The 20,555-nt window shown below is 53.1% G+C and overlaps 1 protein-coding gene across 4 annotated transcripts in view; it reads left to right on the top strand.

The window, feature by feature from the left end:
• The first annotated feature begins 6,729 nt into the window (after positions 1–6,729).
• SLC6A6 (solute carrier family 6 member 6) overlaps positions 6,730–20,555 on the top strand; it is a 77,706-nt gene continuing 63,880 nt past the window's right edge. For 2 of the 4 annotated variants that reach the window (XM_047781784.1, XM_047781747.1), the window contains exons 1-2: positions 6,730–7,018; positions 18,518–18,555. The gene's annotated coding sequence lies outside the window, so the exon portion shown is untranslated. The other 2 variants (XM_047781766.1, XM_047781775.1) reach the window with 2 other exon arrangements.

The raw sequence follows: 20,555 nt of genomic DNA, 5'->3' as shown, positions 1-20,555 counted from the left end.
ACGGCCAGAAACCACAGAAAAGAGGGGTCTTCTCAGCACTGCTCTGTGTCCTAGGACAGGTCACTTGCCCTTTCTGAGCCTCTGTTTCCCTGGAGAAGTGCCACGGAGGGCGCCTGGGGTCACCTAGAGCTGATAGATTCTGGGATTCCCGGAGTGGAACGGGGCGGCTGGCGTGCCGGGGGCCCACCCCATCTGGCTCAGATGACCAGTCCTGAGGGCCCAATCAGGCCAGCCTTGGATCAGGCCATAAGTGGGAACAAAACAGTCAGGGAGCTTGCCTCCTCGGCTTTGTTTATTGTCTGGGAGCTGGGAATATTTTGAATTGTTGTGTTTGGGGAGGGAGGGAAAAATAACCAAATCTAAGAAGGCAGCCAGTGAGCAGCCCAGGCAGGAATGCAGGGGAATCAGGCCTGCCTGGTATGCCGGGGAGACGGGGGTGCTCCCAGAGGCCTAGCAATTCAAGGACCCTCCACTCCGACGAGACATTTGGATTGCCTAGAAAATGCCTCATTTCCAATGAAACTAGGATTGCGGAAGGTGGAACCCAGACAGAAAGATCTGCTAAGCTTCCTGGGTGGTGGCGATGGGCACCGAGGTGGAGAAGCACTGCAGCTTCGAGGTGCTGCCCTGCCAGCTCAGAATTCTGGATTCTGCAGGGCTGGGCAGGGCTGGGCCTGGGCCTTCCTCTCAAGTTCCAGGCACTGCTACTAGTCTGGGGGCCACGCTTGTGCAGGGGCATCGGAGCTCGTCAGAAATTCAGGACTTTGGGCCCCACACCAGACCATGCAGGGGACTCTACCTGCGGACACGTCCCCAGGAGACCGTGTGCACTTTGCTGTTGAGGAGGCTGATCTAGGTCACCTTGGCCAACTGTTCATGCTGCAGACGGGGAGACCAAGGCCCCGAGCAGCAGAGGCCTGCAGGTCTACAGAGCCACTAGGGATGTTCAGGGCTTGAATCCTGGTCTCTCTGGGGAGAGGCTCCCTGTGGGGTTGAATGCAGTCCCAAGGTAGGGGTGTGGGGGCATTAACCCCAGCTACAAACAGTAGTTTTGCAGTTTGTGGATGTGTGTAGGAGGGGCACCCCCACACGTGGGGGCCACAGCCCCATTTATTCATTCAGCAGAGGTTTGGGGGCACCTGCCATGGGCCAGACACTGCTCTGGACCCTGGGAATACGGTGCTGGACCCCGTGGACTCAGGCCTGTGGCCATATAAATATATGGACGTATAAACAGTCAAGGTACATTCACATGGTTCTCCAAGTTAGGGCAAAAATATAACCAGGTCTTGGGTGAGGAGACCTTGACCTAAATGATGGGAAGGAGCCAGCCAGGAAGGGCTAGGGGGAAGGTACCCTGAACAGGAGCTCAGGGTCTGAGGGAAGCCCAGGGGTCTGTGTGGTGAGGAGGAAGAGGTGAGTGATAGAGCTGGGGTAGGGTGATCGCAGAGGCTGGGAGGCGTGTGGGCGCAGTGCCAGCCAGCCGTGCATGAGCTGGTTCAAAGCAGGGAGAGCTCAGTGTTTGGGGGGCTCTTTCTTTTGATTTTTCCTGAAGCATTCATCAAACTGAGTGATTCCCTCAGAGCTAAAGTATGCACACCTGAGGTCAGGAGATGGCACCTTTCCAACCTCAAAAGGTGGTCCTTCCAGTCATGCCCTGCCCTCCCCCCAAATAGGGGCAATCCCTATTCTTATTTCCAAACCCACAGATTCACACCCCTGATTTAGAGTCTGTATAAATGAAATTTAAATGGTGGTCCATGGTTTGGGGGACCCTCTGGCTTGGGCATCCCAGGCATCCTCCATCTATCTGTCTGTCTTCACTGCCCTGTGGACATGTACAACCAGGCTATTTCCGGCTTTTGGCTCTTAGCAAGAGTGCTGCCATTCACATTCTTGTACAAGTCCTGCGGGAACGTATGTTTTCATTTCTCTACAGTCATTGCCCAGGCCTAGATGTGCTGGTTGATTGGTTATGAGAAACTGCTGAATGGTTTTCTGCAGCCGCAGTGCCATTCATGCTTCCCCAGCGGTGGGGGAGAGTCCCAGGGTCCCGGGTGGTGGTGGGGAGCATGGGAGGAGGCCTGCAGTCACCAAAAAGGGGACGAGGGTGGGCTGGCCTGGAGGGCTGAGGAGATGGAGAGCTGAGCTGTGTTGGTGGGTGAACACACAGAGGCACATGTCCCTCTGCTGCAGGTCTGTCTCCTGCTCTGACACCCTCCCCTTCCCTGGGGCAGTTTTGTTCTTCCCCTCAACGGAGAGGAGGAAGTGTGCCCTGGAGACCTGTCGCCCACAGACCACATCCGGCAAGGGCTTCCCAGGTCCTTTGTGTTCTGGGCCTGGGCCCCGCTGGGGACCCCTACCCTGTGGGCGCTCCCAGTCTGGCTGAGATCTAGGCTGCAGGAGGGCAGTGGGCAATGTGCTTTGGGAGAAGGAACAGAATGGGGGAGGGAACAGTGTGGGCAAAGGCCAGGAGATGGAAAAACTCAGGATGCATCGGTGGGAGGGCAACTGACTGGTTAACCAAAGGCTAGACGGTGTGCCAGCCTTCCACATGGGTCTACTGCATTTAATCCTGATGTCAACCTGGGCACAGGGGTTCTGAGCAGTCTGGCTTTACAAATTTGGAAAAAGGCCCAGAGAGGTCACCCACTTCACCCTGGGTCACAGCCCATGAGACATGAAGCTGGGACTTGACAGCAGGGGGAGGTGGGGAGGCCAATTCCTGAGGCTGAGATGCGCTGATAAAGCCTCTGTGGTGCCTCCGTCTATCCATCCACATCGAGAGGTGTGGACACGCTATGCCCATGAGAATAGTGACAAGGATGGGGACCGCTCAGCAGCTCTGCCACCATCCCTTCCTCTCTTCAGGGAGTAATGGGCAGTCTGAGAGGCATGGGGGCTGCCAGAAGACCCTCAGCCCAGCATGGCTGGACCCCAGCTGCATTTCAACAACTCTTGTTGCTCGCCTGGTAGACGGATGAGACAAACATTCTCTGGCAAGGGTCGAAGGGTTTTTTGTTCAAAGCCCTGGATCGATTTTACTTTATTACTGCCAGCTGCTGAGAAAAGCATCATCGAGCAGCCTTTTCAAAATCTCATTCACTGCCTTTGAGTCCAGGGCATTCCACAAGCTCTCCCACAATCGATTTCTGTTCCTGGAATGAGAAGGGTGAGTCCCCATGGACTTTCAGGCCAGAATGTGGCTTCCGAAGGAAACCTCTGCCTGGGTTTCCTTGAAAGTCCCTCTTCCTGCCAACGCGTTTGCTTCCTTGGTGCTCACAGCCTCATCCTGGAGGTTCGGCCCCCTCATCTGGCAAGAGGGTGGGATGTGCCCAGAGGATGCCGGGTCTCACACCCAGCCCCCCACAGGGAGCTGCCCCTGGGAGCCATGCCCACGCAAGGGGTGGTCATGCCTTTCAACTCCAAGTGTCAGTAGATAACCGCCCTGAGGTGGCTCCGCCTTGCCATGTTTTCCAGATAAAGCAGACATTCAAGTTTGCAAAATGTCAGCTCTTCCAAAATCTTCATTCATAGCAGTTAACTCAAAATATGTTAAAACCCAAAGAAGTACATCTAGGAACTGGATTCAGTGCAGAACCCCCCCTGGATTGAGATTTCTTGTGACAATGGTTCGATGAGGCAGGACTGATTATCTCATACTGCGGATGAGGAAAATGAGGCTCAGAGAGCGGGTGTGCAGACCCAAGTCCCAGCAGAAGCAGGGAAGGAAGCTGGGGGGTCCCCAGCTCTGCCCACCCCACCCCAGCCCTGTCTCCATCTCTTGCTGCTTTGCCTTGGGGTGGAGGTTGGAGCACTTCCTGTCACCTGCCCCACCACCTCCCACTCTCTCTCCTGCCCTCTGGGGCTGGGTTTTTGTCTGGCAAACACTAAGGACCCTAGAATCCCTTCATTTAAGAGTGTGGCTTCTGGAACCAGATGGCCTGAGTTTGAATTCCAGCTCTACTAAGGGCCCATTGAGAGACCTCGGGCAAGTTAATTTCCTTTTCTGTAAAATGGGGGAGATTGATGGTTCCAGCCTCGTAGGGTGGTTGTGAGGATTTGGTGAGTTAAGATACTTGTATGTCTGTGCCCAACATGTAGCTAAGTGCTGTACAAGGGTTTGTTAAACAAAATAAATACAACAAGCATTTGTTGGGTATCTACTGTGTGCCAGGCCTAGGACTCGATGGAGGCACAAGAGACAAGGTCTTATCCCTGGTGGAGGTGATGGTCCAGAGGGAAAAGACAGAGGGTTGGATGGGCCTCACCCACGTTCCTGTGCTGACCCCATCTGCATTACGCAGCACCCCCCCTGAAGCTCAGCCCACTCAGCAGGCCTTTCCAAACTGCAGCTCTGGACAAGCCACTCCTCACTGGTCCAGTGGCCTCCACTGCCTTGCCCACTCTCTGAAGCCCTCAGCTGGGCCCACATCACCTTCTTTCCTGCAGGCAGGCCTGGACCGTGCTCCCCCTCCCTTCCCCTCAACCCTCTGACTTCGTCCACACCTCCTGGTGGTTCATACCTCAATGCCGGAGTCACTTCCCTACACTGTGACCTCCCCTTGGCACTGTGTGCAGTGAGACACACGCAGGTCATTTGGGGAGGTCCTGCCTGCGGTCTGCTCCTTCAGCTCACGGGGCAGCGTTGCTCATGGCAGGAGAAGGGAGAGGTGTGGGGATTCAGTTGCCCTGCCTCAGGCTTTGTGTAAAAGGGGTGCAGGCTCTCTGAACTCATAGGAGAGAGCTGAGGTGCCCAGAGTGGATGCCACCTGGGGTAGCTGGAATGCTAGAGGCACAGCTGGTCCCTTGGTGCTTCCTGGAGAAAGTGGGCCTGGGCCAGCCGAGAAGGGCAGGGAATGCTCTGGAGGAAGGCAGTAGAGGACATGTGCCAGGGTCTGGCTTAGCTGTAGCTGCAGTAGAGGTAGAAAGTCAAGATGGAGCCAGACAGCAGGGGTCTCAATGAGGAAGCCAGGGAGAGAGGAAGGATCAGCTCCGGAACCCTACTTCTTGCATCTCTGTCCACCCTCTGGGGTTGCTTGGAAGAGGGTGTCACGAGTCACATTCAGGTGATGGATCCAGGCACTGGGCCAGATCTGGCGTAAAGGATGGCTTTCTGTGGGCCCCGTTTGGGATTTTTTCTTTCAATCTCAGTCTAAAAAGTGGAAAAATCCACACAGCCTCCCAGGTGCAGAGAGGCAGTGAAAGTAAAGGCGTGCCCTGGGCTCAGAGAGGGGTACCTGCCTGAAGTCACACAGCACTTTCTCCAAGCCTCACAAGGGCATGGATGTGGAATGTTGCTTCTTTTTTTTTTCCTTCTATTATTTATTTTTATTTATTTATTTAATTTTGAGTTCAATTTTATTTATTTATTTATTTTTATAATTTTTTTTATTTTCCCACTGTATAGCAAGGGGGTCAGGTTATACTTTCATGTATACATTACAATTACATTTTTTCCCCCACCATTTGTTCTGTTGCAACATGAGTATCTAGACAAAATTCTCAATGCTATTCAGCAGGATCTCCTTGTAAATCTATTCTAAGTTGTGTCTGATAAGCCCAAGCTCCCGATCCCTCCCACTCCCTCCCCCTCCCATCAGGCAGCCACAAGTCTCTTTTCCAAGTCCATGATTTTCTTTTCTGTGGAAAGATTCATTTGTGCTGGATATTAGATTCTAGTTATAAGTGATATCATATGGTATTTGTCTTTGTCTTTCTGGCTCATTTCACTCAGGATCAGAGTCTCTAGCTCCATCCATGTTGCTGCAAATGGCATTATATCATTCTTTTTTATGGCCGAGTAGTATTCCATTGTGTATATATACCACCTCTTCTGAATCCAATCCTCTGTCGATGGACATTTGGGTTGTTTCCATGTCCTGGCTATTGTGAATAGTGCTGCAATGAACATGCGGGTGCACGTGTCTCTTTTAAGTAGAGTTTTGTCCGGATAGATGCCCAAGAGTGGGATTGTGGGGTCATATGGAAGTTCTATGTATAGATTTCTAAGGTATCTCCAAACTGTTCTCCATAGTGGCTGTACCAGTTTACATTCTCACCAACAGAGCAGGAGGGTTGGAATGTTGCTTCTGAGGACCCACTCAGGTAAATTAGAACAAGAATAATGGCACATTCCCCATTTTCATTTAAAAATAGACACTCGCTTGGCAGTTAGGAGCTTTTTACACTCTTAACCTTGGGTCTTCATAAGGCCTGGAGGAGGCAATGAGGACACCGTGGCTGTGCTCTGTTTTGGAGGCGCACACAGAGGCTCAGAGAACTGGATGCTGGCCCAGGAGGAGGCAGTAGAGTGGTTGGGACTTTGTCACTCCCATGAGCCAGGTGGAGGGGCAGGGTAGTGGGGTTTCTGGCTCGGTGTAGGGAAAGGAGGGGAGACAGGAGAGGACTGAGGACCCAATGTACCCCTTGGCACCAGAGTGGAGGTTAGAGGGTTTCCTGGAAAAGAGCGCTCCAATGGGGTAAGCCGGGCACCGAGACGGTTCTCCCGCGCCTGGAGGGTGTGGGCGCGCGCTCGGCGAGCCCGGGCTCTTTGTGTGTCCGAGCCCGAGCGCGCGTGCGTGTGCGGTGTGTGCGTGCCTGTGTGTGCGTTTGTGTGTGTGCGTGTGTGTGTGTGTGTGTGTCCGCGTGTTGGGCGGGGCTGGGCGCCCGGGCCCCGCCCCCGCCCCGCCCCCGGCCCGGCCAAGCTGGTATTTTTCCACCCAGCAGGATGGGTGATGCTGAGAGCTGCCTCCTCAGACAACAGACACGCGAGGTCAGGAAGAAGCCGCTTATAAATTACCGCTTCCTCCACGCCGCCGCCAGTGCCGAGCTCCGGGTCCTGGCTGCTGCTCCGCTCGCTGGCCAGCGCCGAGCCCCGAGCCCCGCGAGCCCAGAGGCCGAGCCCCGCCGAGGAGGAGCGCGCAGCGCGGACCCCGCGAGCCAGAGATCTAGCCGGCGGGCAGACCTCGGCGAGCGGAACCGAGCGCAGCCGAGCGCAACGCCGCGGCCGCCCCAGGTACCGAGCGAGAGGGAGCCCGGCGAGCGGAGCCCCCTACCCATCTCCGCGCCACAGTCAGCCCGACCTCCTCCCCGCCCCCGGAGCCCGTTCCAGCGCCCCTTTCACCACCGAGGGAGGGACGGAGGGTCGCCCGCTCAGGCTGTTATTGTTTCCCGGCGAAAGGGCTCGGGCTTCTCGTGCAGGAGGCAGGTGTGTGGTGTGTGTGCGTGCGTGTGTGTGTGTGTGTCGGTCTCAATCTCACTGAGGGTCTGTGTGTTATCTGTGTGTGTGTGTGTTTCTGAAGGTCCATTTCTCCATGTCCCTAGCAGCATGCTCTTGTGTGTCCCTCTGCCTTGCTGTTCTGTGTCCTGGGCTGTGCATGTGTGTATTCTAGTGTGTGTGATAACCTGTGTGACTGTGTCTTGTCTTCGGATGTGTACCCTTGTTCATCCTGGAGTGTGTCTGTGTGAACCTGTGTGTGTGATTGCATCTCCCGGTACCTGGCCGAGCACATGTGTGTCCCCAAGTGTGGCTCTCTCTGGGTCCCTGGTTGCAGACACTCTGTGTGTCCTCGGCTGTACTGGAGAGAGCGTCCCCGGTGTGGAGGGCCAAACAGCCACAGCAGGTTCTCCAGGACAGGCGATGAGTGGGTAGAGGTGATAGGGCGGCGTGGCTCCAAGGGTGCTGTCCATGTGCAGCGTGCAGGTGGCAGTGCCAGCCTCCAGCTGCCTTGAGTGGCAGGATGGAGGCCCGGAGGGACAGCTGGGAGCCAAGTGGACAGCGGGCAGGGACAGCAGGACACATCCTCCTCTAGACCTTTCCCTTCCTTCTGGGGGTTCCGCTTTTGAGCTGGAGGTTCTAGTCCCCCTCCGACCAGGGAAGTGGGAGAGAGGCTCTCCAAGGCTCCATCCTGAACTGGGGGGGAACCTGTGGCTGTCCTCCCCGGCACTCACAGGGAGGTGTGTGCTGGGCAGGGCCACTGGCCTGGCTATTTTGGTCACTGTCCGGCCTCTGCCAGATCCTAGCCTCCCCCAGGACCAGCCCCAAAGGCTTGGGAGGCAGCCCGGGCCCCCGTTTCCTGCCTGGGGACATAAATCAGAGGGTCTGGGGCTGAGGTTGAGTGGCACGTGGCTCCATTTGGACTTGGTGAATTGGCCTCTGCTTTGGCACTGCTGACGTTCAAATAAATGTCATGGAGAATATCTTTTTTAATTTCTTTTTAATTTTTTCTTGGCTGGAGGGGAGGGGATCTCATCTAGAGTCTCCCAGCCAGAAGGAGTTTATTTTTATGAGAGAGCGGGTGAGCGCCTAGCAACCACCCGCCTCTCCCTTGGCCAGGGCGTCATCTGGGAGTGTGGGGTGGGCACAAGGAGGTGCGGGGGCAGGGCGGGGGAAGGAATTTCATCAGGGTGGTGTTGAGGGGCTTGGAGGGGGCCCGAGGGCACTGGCTGAGAACCCAGCATAGGGGGGTAGGATTGGTGGAATGGCCAGAGGTCTTGAGCCTGGCTCAGCCCTCTGTTGACCTTGGGCAACCTTTTTTGGCCTCAGTTTCCTCCTCTGTAAAATGGGAGGAGTAAACTGGTTATGATGTAAGCTGAGAACCTGAGGCAAGAGCTTTTCCCTCAGGGAGCTGAGCCCAAGAACTGTTCCTCTGTCTCAGTCAGCAGGCGACCTTGGGTGATGCCCCCAGCCTCTTTGAACCTCGGCTTCACTGTCTAGGCAGCAAGGACACCAAAGCCAGCCTCACTTCGTCCTTGAGGGGATTGAGGGAGATGAGGCTGAATAAGCCTGTGGTAAGCTGTAAAGCCGGGCTCGGCTTTGGAGCTGCCGATTAGAGAGTGTCACGAGGTCCTGGGTCACTGTGGTAGGTGGCAGGGGCCAAGGCGCACTCAAGCTCTTGTCCCTCGAGATGCCCTTGTCCTGACCTGTGGCGCAGCTGCATTCGATCTCCTCGGCCCCAGCCTTCCCATATCATCCTGCGGAGATCCAGTCACATCCGATTTGCAGAGTTGGGAGGCCCTAGGGATCAGGTAGTGCCCATTTTACAGATGGTCAGACTGAGAGCCGCCCAGAGGACCTGGCCTTGATTGGACAGAGGCAGGATGGGGCTTCAAAGGCCTTCCCTTGGCCAGCTGTGAGTTCAGGCTCTGTGGAGCTTTAGTCATTGATGTCTCAGAGACTTGAAATTGGACCCGGACCTGGGAAGACAAGGGACAGAGGTGCCCTGTCTTCAGGGTTAGAGGGTGAGTGTGTGGGCCCCCCACTTACCCATTCTCCCTTCTCTGTGCCCTCTCAGGGAGTCCTGCCACTCTTCCTACTCAGGGTCTGCCCTGCACGAGGCCATGGGCTCCGGGGATGGTGCATTCTAACTCTCTGCCTGTCAGCGCTTGTCAAAGGATTTGGGAGCCTGTCAGACTTTATCTGAAAGTCTTTCCAAAGGTCCCAAAATGATAAGACACTTGTGAGTCATTAAACACATTCCCGTATACAGGAAAGAGCTGAAAAATAAATTATAAGGAGCACCTGGAATGCAGGCTGACCACAGGTGGAGGAAGTCTGGGTGGGAATTTGGGGTGACCTTGGAACCCCAAGGTCACCCAGCAGATGTGGCTGACCCCCTCCTTTTGCAGAAGGTCATAAGCGAGATTCTTCAGGGCCACATCTCACTCCTCTGTGTTGGCCAGCTTATCTTGGCCAGTGTTTGTTTGAATTTACGGGTTCCGGGGAGGAGTTCTGGATGTGGAAATGCCCAGGGTGGCCCTGAGGTGTGATGGGAGCTCTTTTTTTAATGTGCTTCGTGTCTTGGGTTAATAAACCTTGCTATTGTCAGTTCTGGCTGGACACTGAATTTGGGGTAGAATATTGGCTTTTGAGAAGCTCGTGGCCCAGAGGAAGATGGACAGTGTGGCAGCCTCCATGCTGCCCATGAGGGGCCATCACTGAGTGTTTGAAGATGGCAAGACAAGAGGCATTTCAGCTTCTTAGAGGAGGTGATGCTGGAGCTGGCAACTTCTATGAGCAGAGGAACAGAATGGGCTGGCATTTGGGGCGGGGGGCATGGCAGGCGTGAGGTGTGAGATAGCCAAGCGTGTTTGTACAACAGGGCTCACAGGGATCCAGCTGGGGAGAGGAATAGGCGCCAGGTGGTGGGGGGCCTTGAGCGCAGGGGAAACGGGGCTGGGCTTTATTCTGAAGCAGCAGAGATAGAGATAGCATCAGGCTGGCTTTGGGAACAGCAGAGTAGAAGCCAGTTAAACCCAGGAGACCCTCCTGCTGAGTGAGGAACTAGATGGGGTCCAGGCCAGAAGGTGGCCAGGCCACTGCACAAAGTTTTTTCTGTGCCAGCAAAAATTGCCCTGAGCTCTTTTGTAAACATGGGGTGAAGGCCCGGACATGCCGTTTAACAGGTACACAGGCCATTAACTGCGCCTATGACCTCCCTGGAGCATGTGCAGCCCTGGCGCCTTATGTCTGTCCTGGACAAGACTTCTCTCAGGGTTTCCTGCCCACCTCACCTGTTCAGGGGCTTGGTTTGGAAACCTGAGCTGAGGCACAAGGGTTAGGGGTGGCCAAGAGAGGGCAGAAAGAATGGAAATTTCTCTTCTGTTTCTAAAGGTCTGTAAGTCAACCAACTCTCTCTTGTAAAAACCAACCTACAAGCAAGTCACTGAACATAATAAAAGGAGAGTGGGTGTGGGGGCAGGGGTCGGGTCCATTAACTCTAGTCAGGCATCAGAATTACCTGAGCTACTACTTCTAACGAATTCAGGTTCCCAGGCCTGGACGCAGAATCCTCGGGGTGGAGCCTAGGAATCTGTACTTTTAAAAGTTTTCTCTTGCAAGTTTTTTAAAAAATATATTAAAATTGAGGTATAATCTGTATTCAGTGAAATGCAAAGTTACTGTTTATTGAGTCTTGTGCATTTATAGATCTGTGTAACTACCATCCAGATCCAAATATAGAACATTTACCAGCTCCCCCAGAAAGTTACGCTCCTCCCCTTCCAAAGGCAACCAGTTTCTCATTTCTATCGCCATTTGCTTTGCCAAGCCTAGAACTTCATATGAATGCCTTTGTAGGGCATATTTTGTGTCTGGCTTCTTTCTGCCCGATGTTTTGCGATCCATCCGTGCTACTGAGCGTATCAATAGTTCATCCTTTTATTGCAGAGGAGTAAGGCCATTGCATGGATGCCCCATAGTTTGTTTATCCACTCTCCTGTGCATGGACATTTGGGTTGTTTCCAGTTTGGGGTGATTGTAAATGAAGCTTCCATGAGCCTTTGTGTACAAGTGTCTTTGTGGGCAGATAGTTTCATTTCTTTAGGAGTGGAACTGCTGGGATGTAGGGTGGGTAATTTGCTAGCTTTATGAGAAACTGTCAAAGAGTATCTTTTAATTACAAAACAGTAGACCTCAAACAATACAAAACTGTACAAATTAAAAACAATTCATAGTCTAATCCTCAATCTGTGTGATCATCTGTCATCTATCACCTACCTCTTCCTATAATAACAATAAAGATCTTTAAGATTATACATTGTCCTCTGCATACAGCTTTAACTGTATCCCTCAGCTATCTAGGTGGACAGACATTCCTTTTAATCACTTTTTAGATCACTTTTGATTTCCTTTTTGATCCAGGGGTTAATTAAGATCTGTTGGGCAAGCTAGCCATAGTTCTGTTTTGTTGGTAACGAACTGTTCTTGGTTCTGCTACTTATCCTATTCAAACAACAGACTATTGTGGACAGGTCATTTGTCAGAACATACAGATCTGCCTGGCCATTCTGAACAGCTATCCTGCACTGGGGAATCAATGACTAAGTCTGGCCTGACTTAATCACCCTGAGTGCCACCAGCTCAGTAAGTGAAACACGCCTACCTTATGGCTTTGAGTTTGCCTCGAAGGTGAGCAGAGAAACATCCCAAGGCCACTCAGGATTCTGAGATGGGAAGGAACCCATATTTACTCATCACAGCCCCGCCCTACATTTAAGCCCTGTGCCTAGCTGGGGGGTCCTCACCTTCATCTTCTAGGTAAGTTCATCCAGTCTCAGAAAAGTGACTTACCACCCTTACACGGCAGGGACCTGGGAAGGAGAACCAGAACCAGGGCCCAGCCACGTTCCACTGCAGGTGTCAGGCATAGGGCCACAGCCAGAGGAAGGGATGGGGAGATAAAACAGCCCTTGGGCTCAAGTGGCTCAGGGAGGGGAGAAGAGCTGTATCAGGGCTGTTAAATGAAGAATCCCAAGGGAAGGTGTAAGGGAGGAGGGCCCAGTGGCTGGGAGTGTGGGGATTTGGTATCATGCATTTAAGCCTCCTTGCCCACCCCCTTCATGGATGAAGAGACTGAGGTCTGAGTGAAGCATGGATCAACAAGAGGGCCTTGTTCACAAACTTGTTCTCCCTACCTGCCTGCATTCAAGGCCGATGTTAAACAGGTGAAGTGGAGGACGGGGTTTTTACTTCTTGTCTCAGACTTCTGATGACTCTTCACGACTCTCAGATCCTGATTGTATCATAGCAGTGGGCCAGGGCTAAAAGGGCAAAGCTGTACTGATCTGAAAGATCCCTAGGGCTTGGCTGTGCAAGGGCCGCCTGCGAGTTCTGGACCCGAGATTCGTGGACTGCAGGGCTGCCTGCTCAGGGAGGAGCCTGGCTCCTAGCTCTGGTGGATTCAAACTGGGGCAGTTGTGAGAATGCTGGTGAGCCTCCCTGCTGGAGTGTGGGACAGCTGCATTCTTCTGGTTCCGCCCACCTTGGGTCCCCCCGGCCACACACTGCCCCTCAACTTTGCCCTCTGAGCCCATAGCTCCGAGGTTGGGACCACATCCCTGCTGGGTCCCTTGTGTGGACATTCTGAGAGTTTACCCCTTCTCACCACTCTCCTTTGCATCCACCATCCCCTTTCCTGCAGAAAGTCCTTCACTCAGCCAGATTGCCTGTCACCTGGTGGCAGGGTGGAGCAGTGGGGTGGGGTTGGCCTTGGGTTTCAGCATTGTCATGCTTAGTGGGGGAAGGGCTCCAGAAGCGGGGGGTGGTCCTGAAGGCTCTGCCCTTTTACTCCCTAGCCAGATGGCACCTGGATGCCTTGTCTATTCAGTCCTGATGGTGGACTCAGGCCATGATTTTAAGGACATTTGTGCTATCTCCAGGTGGATGCCACCCACAACCCAAGATAACAGCTCCTCAAGCCTCCATGCCTCCTGGGGTCAGCTCTCAGCATGTCACTGTCCTGCTCCCCAGTCCTCGGTGGCTCCCTAGTGCTTTGTGAAATCAAGGACTAACTCCACAGCCTGGTGTTCGAAGCCCTTCATAATCTGGCTCCTGGCCAGTGTTGCTTCTCACCTGCCACCACTTCTCTCTGCTCCTTGTCCTCTGGCTGGCTCTGCTCCTGGACCGAGCCTGTACCCCTGCCTGAGAGCCCCTCCCCTCCTCCTTCCCACTATCAAGGGTCTGCTTGCGCTGCTTCCTGTAGCCTCCCTTGAGCCCCAAGTGGTGCCAGGCATGTAGTGAGCACTCAGCAAAGGTTATCTGGGTGTGAGTGGACTTAAGCTCCTCCCTGCTCTGAGCCTCTGTGGTCCTTTTATCCAGCCACCTCAGGCACCTCAGGGGAGTGACAGATGCCTAGAATCCAGCACTACCTGGCACTCCGTGGTTCTCAGAGCACCAATAAAGGCCATCTCATTCCCTCTGTCCTGAAATGAGAGCCTGTAGTTGGAACATCTGAGTGGGACCAGGTTTGAAAGTTGTGTGCAGCCAGCACCATCCGTCTATCCAACCAATATTTGTTCTAGATAGACCCTGTTCTAAGCTCTGGGGATGCGACAGGTGAACAAGACAGACCAATTCAGGCCCTCATGGAGCTGACCATGGAACGGATGAACGAGTTATCACAGGGCACCGAAATCCTTGGCCACTGGCTTGCTGTGTGACCGAGGCAAGCCCTTTCCTCTCTCTGGTCCTAACCTGGAAGGAAACTTCGTGTTGGAGGGAAATTGCTGCTGAGTGAAGCAGGGGAAAGACCCTTCTCTCTGTTAGGGGGCATACGTCATCCATCACCCCCGTGCTGCTCTGTGGCCCCCTTTAAGGATTCCCAATGTAGTCCTGTTGGTTTTCAGGATGTCTTGGCCTTTGCTCTGTAAGGGGACACCAGATTTGGGGATTGACGCTCAGAGGTGCTCTGAGCAGAGCTATAGCAATGGGCTTTTAATGAAAAACACTTCCTTGGGTTTTTATTCCATTATTGGTAGAAGAGTATAGATCACAATAGACCCAAAGATTAAAAAAAAAACAACCCAACCTGCCAGCCTCTGTCACCAGGACTGAGCAGAATATCTTTTTGCTTCCACTTCTCACAAGTGGGTTGTTTGAAGAGTATAGTGTCCTGGGCCTGAAAAAAATGGACTCCTGGGGGGTGGCTCTGGGCTTCCTGTGTGGTTTGTGTTGTCCACTCAGAGTTTTATAAATTTGAGCCTGTATTTAGATTTTTTTTTTGCCTCTGCCTCTGTCTGCTCTGTTTCTCTGAATAGACCTCTGTTGCACGAAGTAGCCCCCCCCACTGCAGTGCCCAGCCCCCCACCACTCCTGGCCTGCCTGAAGGCAGGGATGTGCTGTGTGCAGATCCCGGCAGGTGGGAACCTTCCCGCAGGACAGGGAAGAGGAATTCAGGAATTGGAACCCAGCCCTGGAATGGGGACACCTCAGGGCTGGAGCAGGAGTAATCCAGCCACCCCACCCACCACCTGCCCCCACCTGTGCACTGCTCCATGGGGGGCCTGGATGGAGGTGGGGGGTGCCCGCTGCAGCAGGAGGCACCTCCCAGGGCAGCCCCCTCCACCAACCTCCGCTGTGAGCTCCAGGTAGAAAGACGTGATTTGTCTCCTTGAATGTAAGAGGTTCAGCCAATCTCTGCTGAAAGGCCCAAAGTTGAGACCGGAAATGTTTTCGGTTATCCGAGCCGAGCCATGAGTTAAAAGTCCCATACCCCGTACATACTGGCTCAGTCCTGTGTGCTGTCCCCTCTTCCGAGCAGTCAGGAGCTTGTCATTAGTTGGGAAGCTGGGGGAAAGCTGGAGAGTTTTTCTTCCCTCTTTCAATATTTCACTACCTCTGACCCCTGCCTGCCATTCCCCCATGCCTGGGGGTTGTTGGTACTTTTTGGCTCTGTCCTGGGATGTCGCAACAGCAGCGGTAGTAATTATAACTTAGACCAGCGCGCTAAGATGTAGCTACACTGGGAGATGTAGAACTCCCTTGGGATCTTGTTAAAATGCCCCTTCCCAGGCAGGAGGATTAAGGCGGGGCCTGGGGGTCTGCACTTCCAACCAGCCCCCAGGTGGTGCCTGCCGCTGCTGGTCTGGAGGCTGCACTTGGAGTAAAGAAGGTAAATCATGGCTTTGGGGCACCTGCCACTCTTTGTAAGCCAGGTCTGGTGCCTAGTAAGCATCATCTTTCTAACCATCACAAAAGGTACCATCATTGCTCTTTTGCATGTAAAAAGCCCCAGAGAGTGCAGGTAACTTGCCAGAGGTCACACAGCTGGGAGGTGGCTGAGCCCGGCCAAGCCCTCTGGGCCAGTGCCACCTTGGAAAGGCTGCTGGTGGGAAAGCCCTTTTCTGCTGAACAATGTCCCTGGCCCAAAAGCCACAGGAGCCTTTTCTCAGGAGCCAAGTCGGATGTAAATCAGGGAGAGCCAGGGCCAGCCAGGCCCTGCTGACAGCGGGGCGGCCCAAGGCAGTGTGTCAGGACCAGGCTCGCCTTGGGATTGGTGCTGGCGCTGGCGTGCAGCCTGGTGAGGGGAGCTGTTGGAGGAAGCTCACATCTCCTGGAGGACAAGCGTGGGGCCTGCCTGGAGCTCAGGGAGGCACCTGGTCACTCTTTTGCCTGCCCGTTATTTAGATAAATCCCAGGATGGAGGGCTGGCTGGAGGGTCAGCAGTGGAACAGGTGGACACTGGGGCTTGGTGCTTTAGTAGATTAAAGGCTGGCTTATCTTTGCAATCACATGAGCACTTTTCCTTGTCTGCTTTGGGCACTGAGGGTCTCCTGTCTGGCTGGACCTTGATTTTTGCACTGGGCACCTGCCCCAAGCAACTGGGCAGAGTAGAATCTATTTAGAGTTTGGTTCCTCAAGATGTGGTCACTGGACCTGCAGTGGAGCATCACCTGGGAGCTTGTTAGAATGCAGAATCTCGGCCCCTGCCCCAGAACCACTGACTCAGACCTGGGGGTAGTGCCCAGTGATCTGGGTTTACAAGCCCTCTAGGCTTAACTTTGAAAGGGGCTGATTTCTCCATCTCCAGCCCAATGACCAGGGGTCGGGGAGGGTCAGTCCCACGCTTTGCAACTGCCTAGAGTGCCAGGACTGCAGGAGGACCTCAGATGTCATTTCATTTGTGCCTCTCTTTTCTAATAGCCTGGGTGTCAGAGAGACAAAGGGGCAGACATTAAATTATACCACAAATTCAAGGCAGGTTTGGGTCTGGGCTCTTAGGGTTGCAAGTAGTGGAAATCAGTTCAAACTTTAAAAAATAAATAAATAAATAAAAATGAACATTTACTGACTCCTTTAACTGAAAAGCCCAGAGTCATACTTTCAGGTACGGCTGGATCCAGATGCTAAGAGCTGTTACTGGGGCTTAGTTTCTTTCCCTTTCTGTACTCCATATGTCCCCGCCCCCCTTGGCTCATTCCCCTTGGGATGCCCCCAGCTATACAGGGTGTACCCCTGCAGCAAAGCCATCCCAGCCTATAAAGAGCTTTCTTTCCTCCCAGTATTTTCAGCGTAAGTCTCTGTCATCATTCTCATTGTCCACTCTTGGTCATGTCCCCATCCTTGAGCCAGTCATGACAGCCCTCTGATTGGCTGGTCCCAGCTCCCATGCCCACCCCTAGAAGTAGGAGATGAACTTAGCCCACCCAGATTCCCATGGGCTGAGAGTGGCATGTGTGGGTCTCCAAGGAGAATAGATGCCAGCTGTCCCAGAAAAGGGAGCCCAGGTACCAGCATACCAGCTAGACTCAGAGGGACTTGGTGTCATTTTCATTTTCCTCTGAGTTGGGCTGGCCTCATGCAACTGCTAAGTTCTCACTTCAGATAGAATTACATTCTCCTTCCTCTGGTCCCTTTAACACTGTGCCTGTAACTGCTTTGAACTCGCTAACTTCATCTTTCCCTTTGACCCTCTTCCCTTGGTATGGTCCTGGATAACAATGAACACATTGTCGCTTCCACTACCCACACTGCTGCAGACATTACTAATCCACCCAGAGAATGAAGCCTCCATGGCATCCTTGTCAGCCTCTGCCACGTGATTCTAGGCTCCAGGAGAGCAGGGACCTCATCTGTCTTGTTTACTACCGTGTTCCCAGTGCCTGGCACATAGTAGGTGCTCAGTGAACTACTGACTCAGTGTTCTAGCCCCAGTGCCTCGTACACAGTGGGTGGCAATGTGAGCCTGGTGAACGTGGGGGCCCAAACAGCAGTGAGCTCCCATTTGAGGGACCAGGGGCTCTGTAGACTGCTGGGACCCAGTTCTGGGTCTGGGGAACAGGCTCCAAGGGCAGGGCTGCAGGTATAAAGAGGCAAGTGCCCAGCCCTGTAGGCCTCTCGGCTCCCCCTTCCCTCCTGCTGATCCATTTAACTGTTCATCGAAGTGTAAGATCTTCCTTGATAAGGAAACATTTCCTGGTTTTCTGCATTTTTTTATTCCAGGAAACCAAGGGAACCTTCCAACACAGCTCTGCTGGTGGAATGAGAGGCAGAAGTGATCTGCCCCCACTTGCTTTGTTTCCCAAACCATGTTCCAAAGAACAGAGGTGGTCTATATATATATACACATACATACATACATACGTATATATATATATACACATACATACATATATATACACACACACACACACACACACACACACACACACATACATATATATATATAAAAGGAAAACAGAGAGGAAAGAAGGAAAGAAAGGCTTTTGGGGTCAGTCACCTTGGGGACCACTTGGCTCCGCCAAGTTCGACAGATTTCCTCACACAGTGATTTTCAGCCTCTAACTCACTGCATATCACCCCCTCCACCTGTCCATGGTGTGTCCCTGTGCTACTGGGCATAGCCACTGACAGACCTGGTCATGTGGCCACGTGGTTGGGGGCTCTCAGGAGCAGAGACTTACTCAGCCAGCAGGAGTAAGCTCCCTCCAGACCAAGGGCAGTGTTGCCTGCCCCTCCCAGCATTGGCTCCTGCCCCCGACAGCGTCAGGGACTCTGCCTCTAAGTGAGGGTTTGTGTGTGTGTGTATGCGTGAACATGTGCTGTGTGCAAGAGAGCGGGTGTGGAGCGTGGGAGTGTGTGGGGTGCCTGGGTTTCCCCACTCCACCCCCTGGGTATGGATGGGCCCCTCCCAGCTCTGTGAGCCAGGTGGTCCCACAGCAAATAGACTCTGGACCCTTACCTGTCACCACCTGACCAGGTCTCTCCTTTCCTTCTCTGCTTCTTCTCCCTTAATAGGTCCAGAACAATAGCCCTTTCTGAGGACCCTCCAAAATGTAAGTGGCATCTGACCTCCCTGTGGTCTTGGCATCTTGCCATGTGCGGCCATGACCCGCAGTGGGTGCCCAGGATCTCAGAGGAGGACACAGGGCCCCAAGGCCCCAGGATCTTGTCCACAAGAAACCTCTAGGTGCAGGTGCATGGGCCACCTGGGCACCCTCATGGCAGGGAGGTGGTCCTGCAAATGGGCTGAGCGCTGATTTCCAAGTCTGGGCTTGGCCCCCAGCCTGGCTCTGCCACAGGGTGGTGAGGGGCCCTCGCAGAGTTGATCCTAAAGTTCCAGGTCACGTGCGTGTGAAAGGGTGAGCTGCGTGGCTCCATAGACAGGCTGCTCCAGGAATCGGGTGGGGCTGCTCTCCCAATTGTCTCTTTATTGAACATTTTATTTTTAAAAAATTGAAAATCTTCTGAAAAGTGGCCCGAATGTTACAGTTAACTGCTGTGTTATCCTTCACGTAGATTTTACCACTGCTAACATTTCCCTTATTTGCTTCATGTCTTTAATATGTGCTGTAAAAACAGTCGCACCAAGGAGGTTCCTTGTGGCTCAGTGGGTTAAAGATCTGGCATTTTCTCTGCAGTGGCTCAGGTCGCAGCTATGGCTTAGATTCATTTCCTGGCCTGGGAACTTCCTCATGTCACAGGTGCACCCACCCACACCCACACCCACACCCACACACACACACACACAGAGCAAAGAATCAGTCACTTTAAATTTTTTTTTTTTTTTTTTTGCTGAATCACTAGGGAGTTGCAGGCATGATGCCCCTTTCTTTACCTCTAATCCTTCAGCATGCATTTCAAAAGAGCAAGGCCATTCATTCTCTTTATATAAACACATACAGTGACCAGCCCTGGAACATTTAACATTGACACAATTCTGTTATCTAAGACCTTAATGACATTTTGCCAATTGTCTAGTATTTATACAATCTCCCTTCCTCCCCCCAGTTCAGGATCACAATAGTGTTTTTAAAAGGGGTTTACTAGGGCAGGAACCTGGCTCAGTCCCTTCTCTGCACATGTCTTGGACACCATGATTCAAACCTTCTCACCCCAGGGGCTTTTGAAGAAGTCTTTGTGTCATGACATTTTGTAAGACAGACATTTCATGACATGATGCCACATGTGCTCATGCACACATGGAACTAAAACCAAAGCTTCACGAAATAATCCTTGTATTTTCACCATTGGCAGCCTCTGTTCTGTCTCTTTTATAAAAACCATAGCCCTGACCCTCCGAGTTGATTTCATGACCCACTGGCACATCCTGCTGTGGAATTTGAAAACCCTGGCTTCCTGAGCAGAAATTTCTCCCTGGGATCAAACTCCTGCAGGGCTGCGGCTTGGATGATTGGGGTCCCTAGGAAGCCAGGACTGGGAGAAAAGCCCGAAAACCACTGGCCTCTTGCTGTCAGTGGTGGACTTTGTCATCAAGCCCCCAGCCCCACCAAGACCTGTTCTTCAGGCTGTGACATCAGATGCAGAAAATCTGGTGGGCGTGCCCCTAGTGGCTCAGGACACTTCCCTGACCAGCTGCCCAGTGGCACAGAGATGCCCTGCACCAGGTCAGCCTCCAGAGTCACCACTGCCATAAATATCAAAAGGACTAATTGCCAGCCATTTATGGAACTCTAACCACATGCTCACATAGACTCTGTCAGTGGGTGATAGCAGCGATTTTCTCCTGCAGCAGTCCTGTGATGGGTGCTATGGTTCCTTTTGTACAAATGACCCATTTATTGAGTGCTTACTCTGTATCCAGCACCACCAGGCACCTTGGCCTCCTGCCGTCCTCACGGGAGCTCCGTGAGGTGGGCGCTGATACAGTTCCCATTGTACAGATGGGAAAACTGAGGCCAAGAGGTGAACTGACCCCCTCCCCTGGTTACCTCAAGGTCACACAGCACTTGAAACCTTCCTGTTTGGTCTGACACTGGTGCCCACACCATCCAGCATGGCCCTCCCCTCCCCCAGGCTGGCAGCAGGCTCTGGT

The sequence above is a fragment of the Phacochoerus africanus genome, chromosome 1 (genome assembly GCF_016906955.1).
Source record: "Phacochoerus africanus isolate WHEZ1 chromosome 1, ROS_Pafr_v1, whole genome shotgun sequence".
NCBI lineage: Eukaryota > Metazoa > Chordata > Mammalia > Artiodactyla > Suidae > Phacochoerus > Phacochoerus africanus.
Note: the sequence above shows the minus strand (reverse complement) of the source record. Positions and strands in the feature narration are given on the sequence as shown.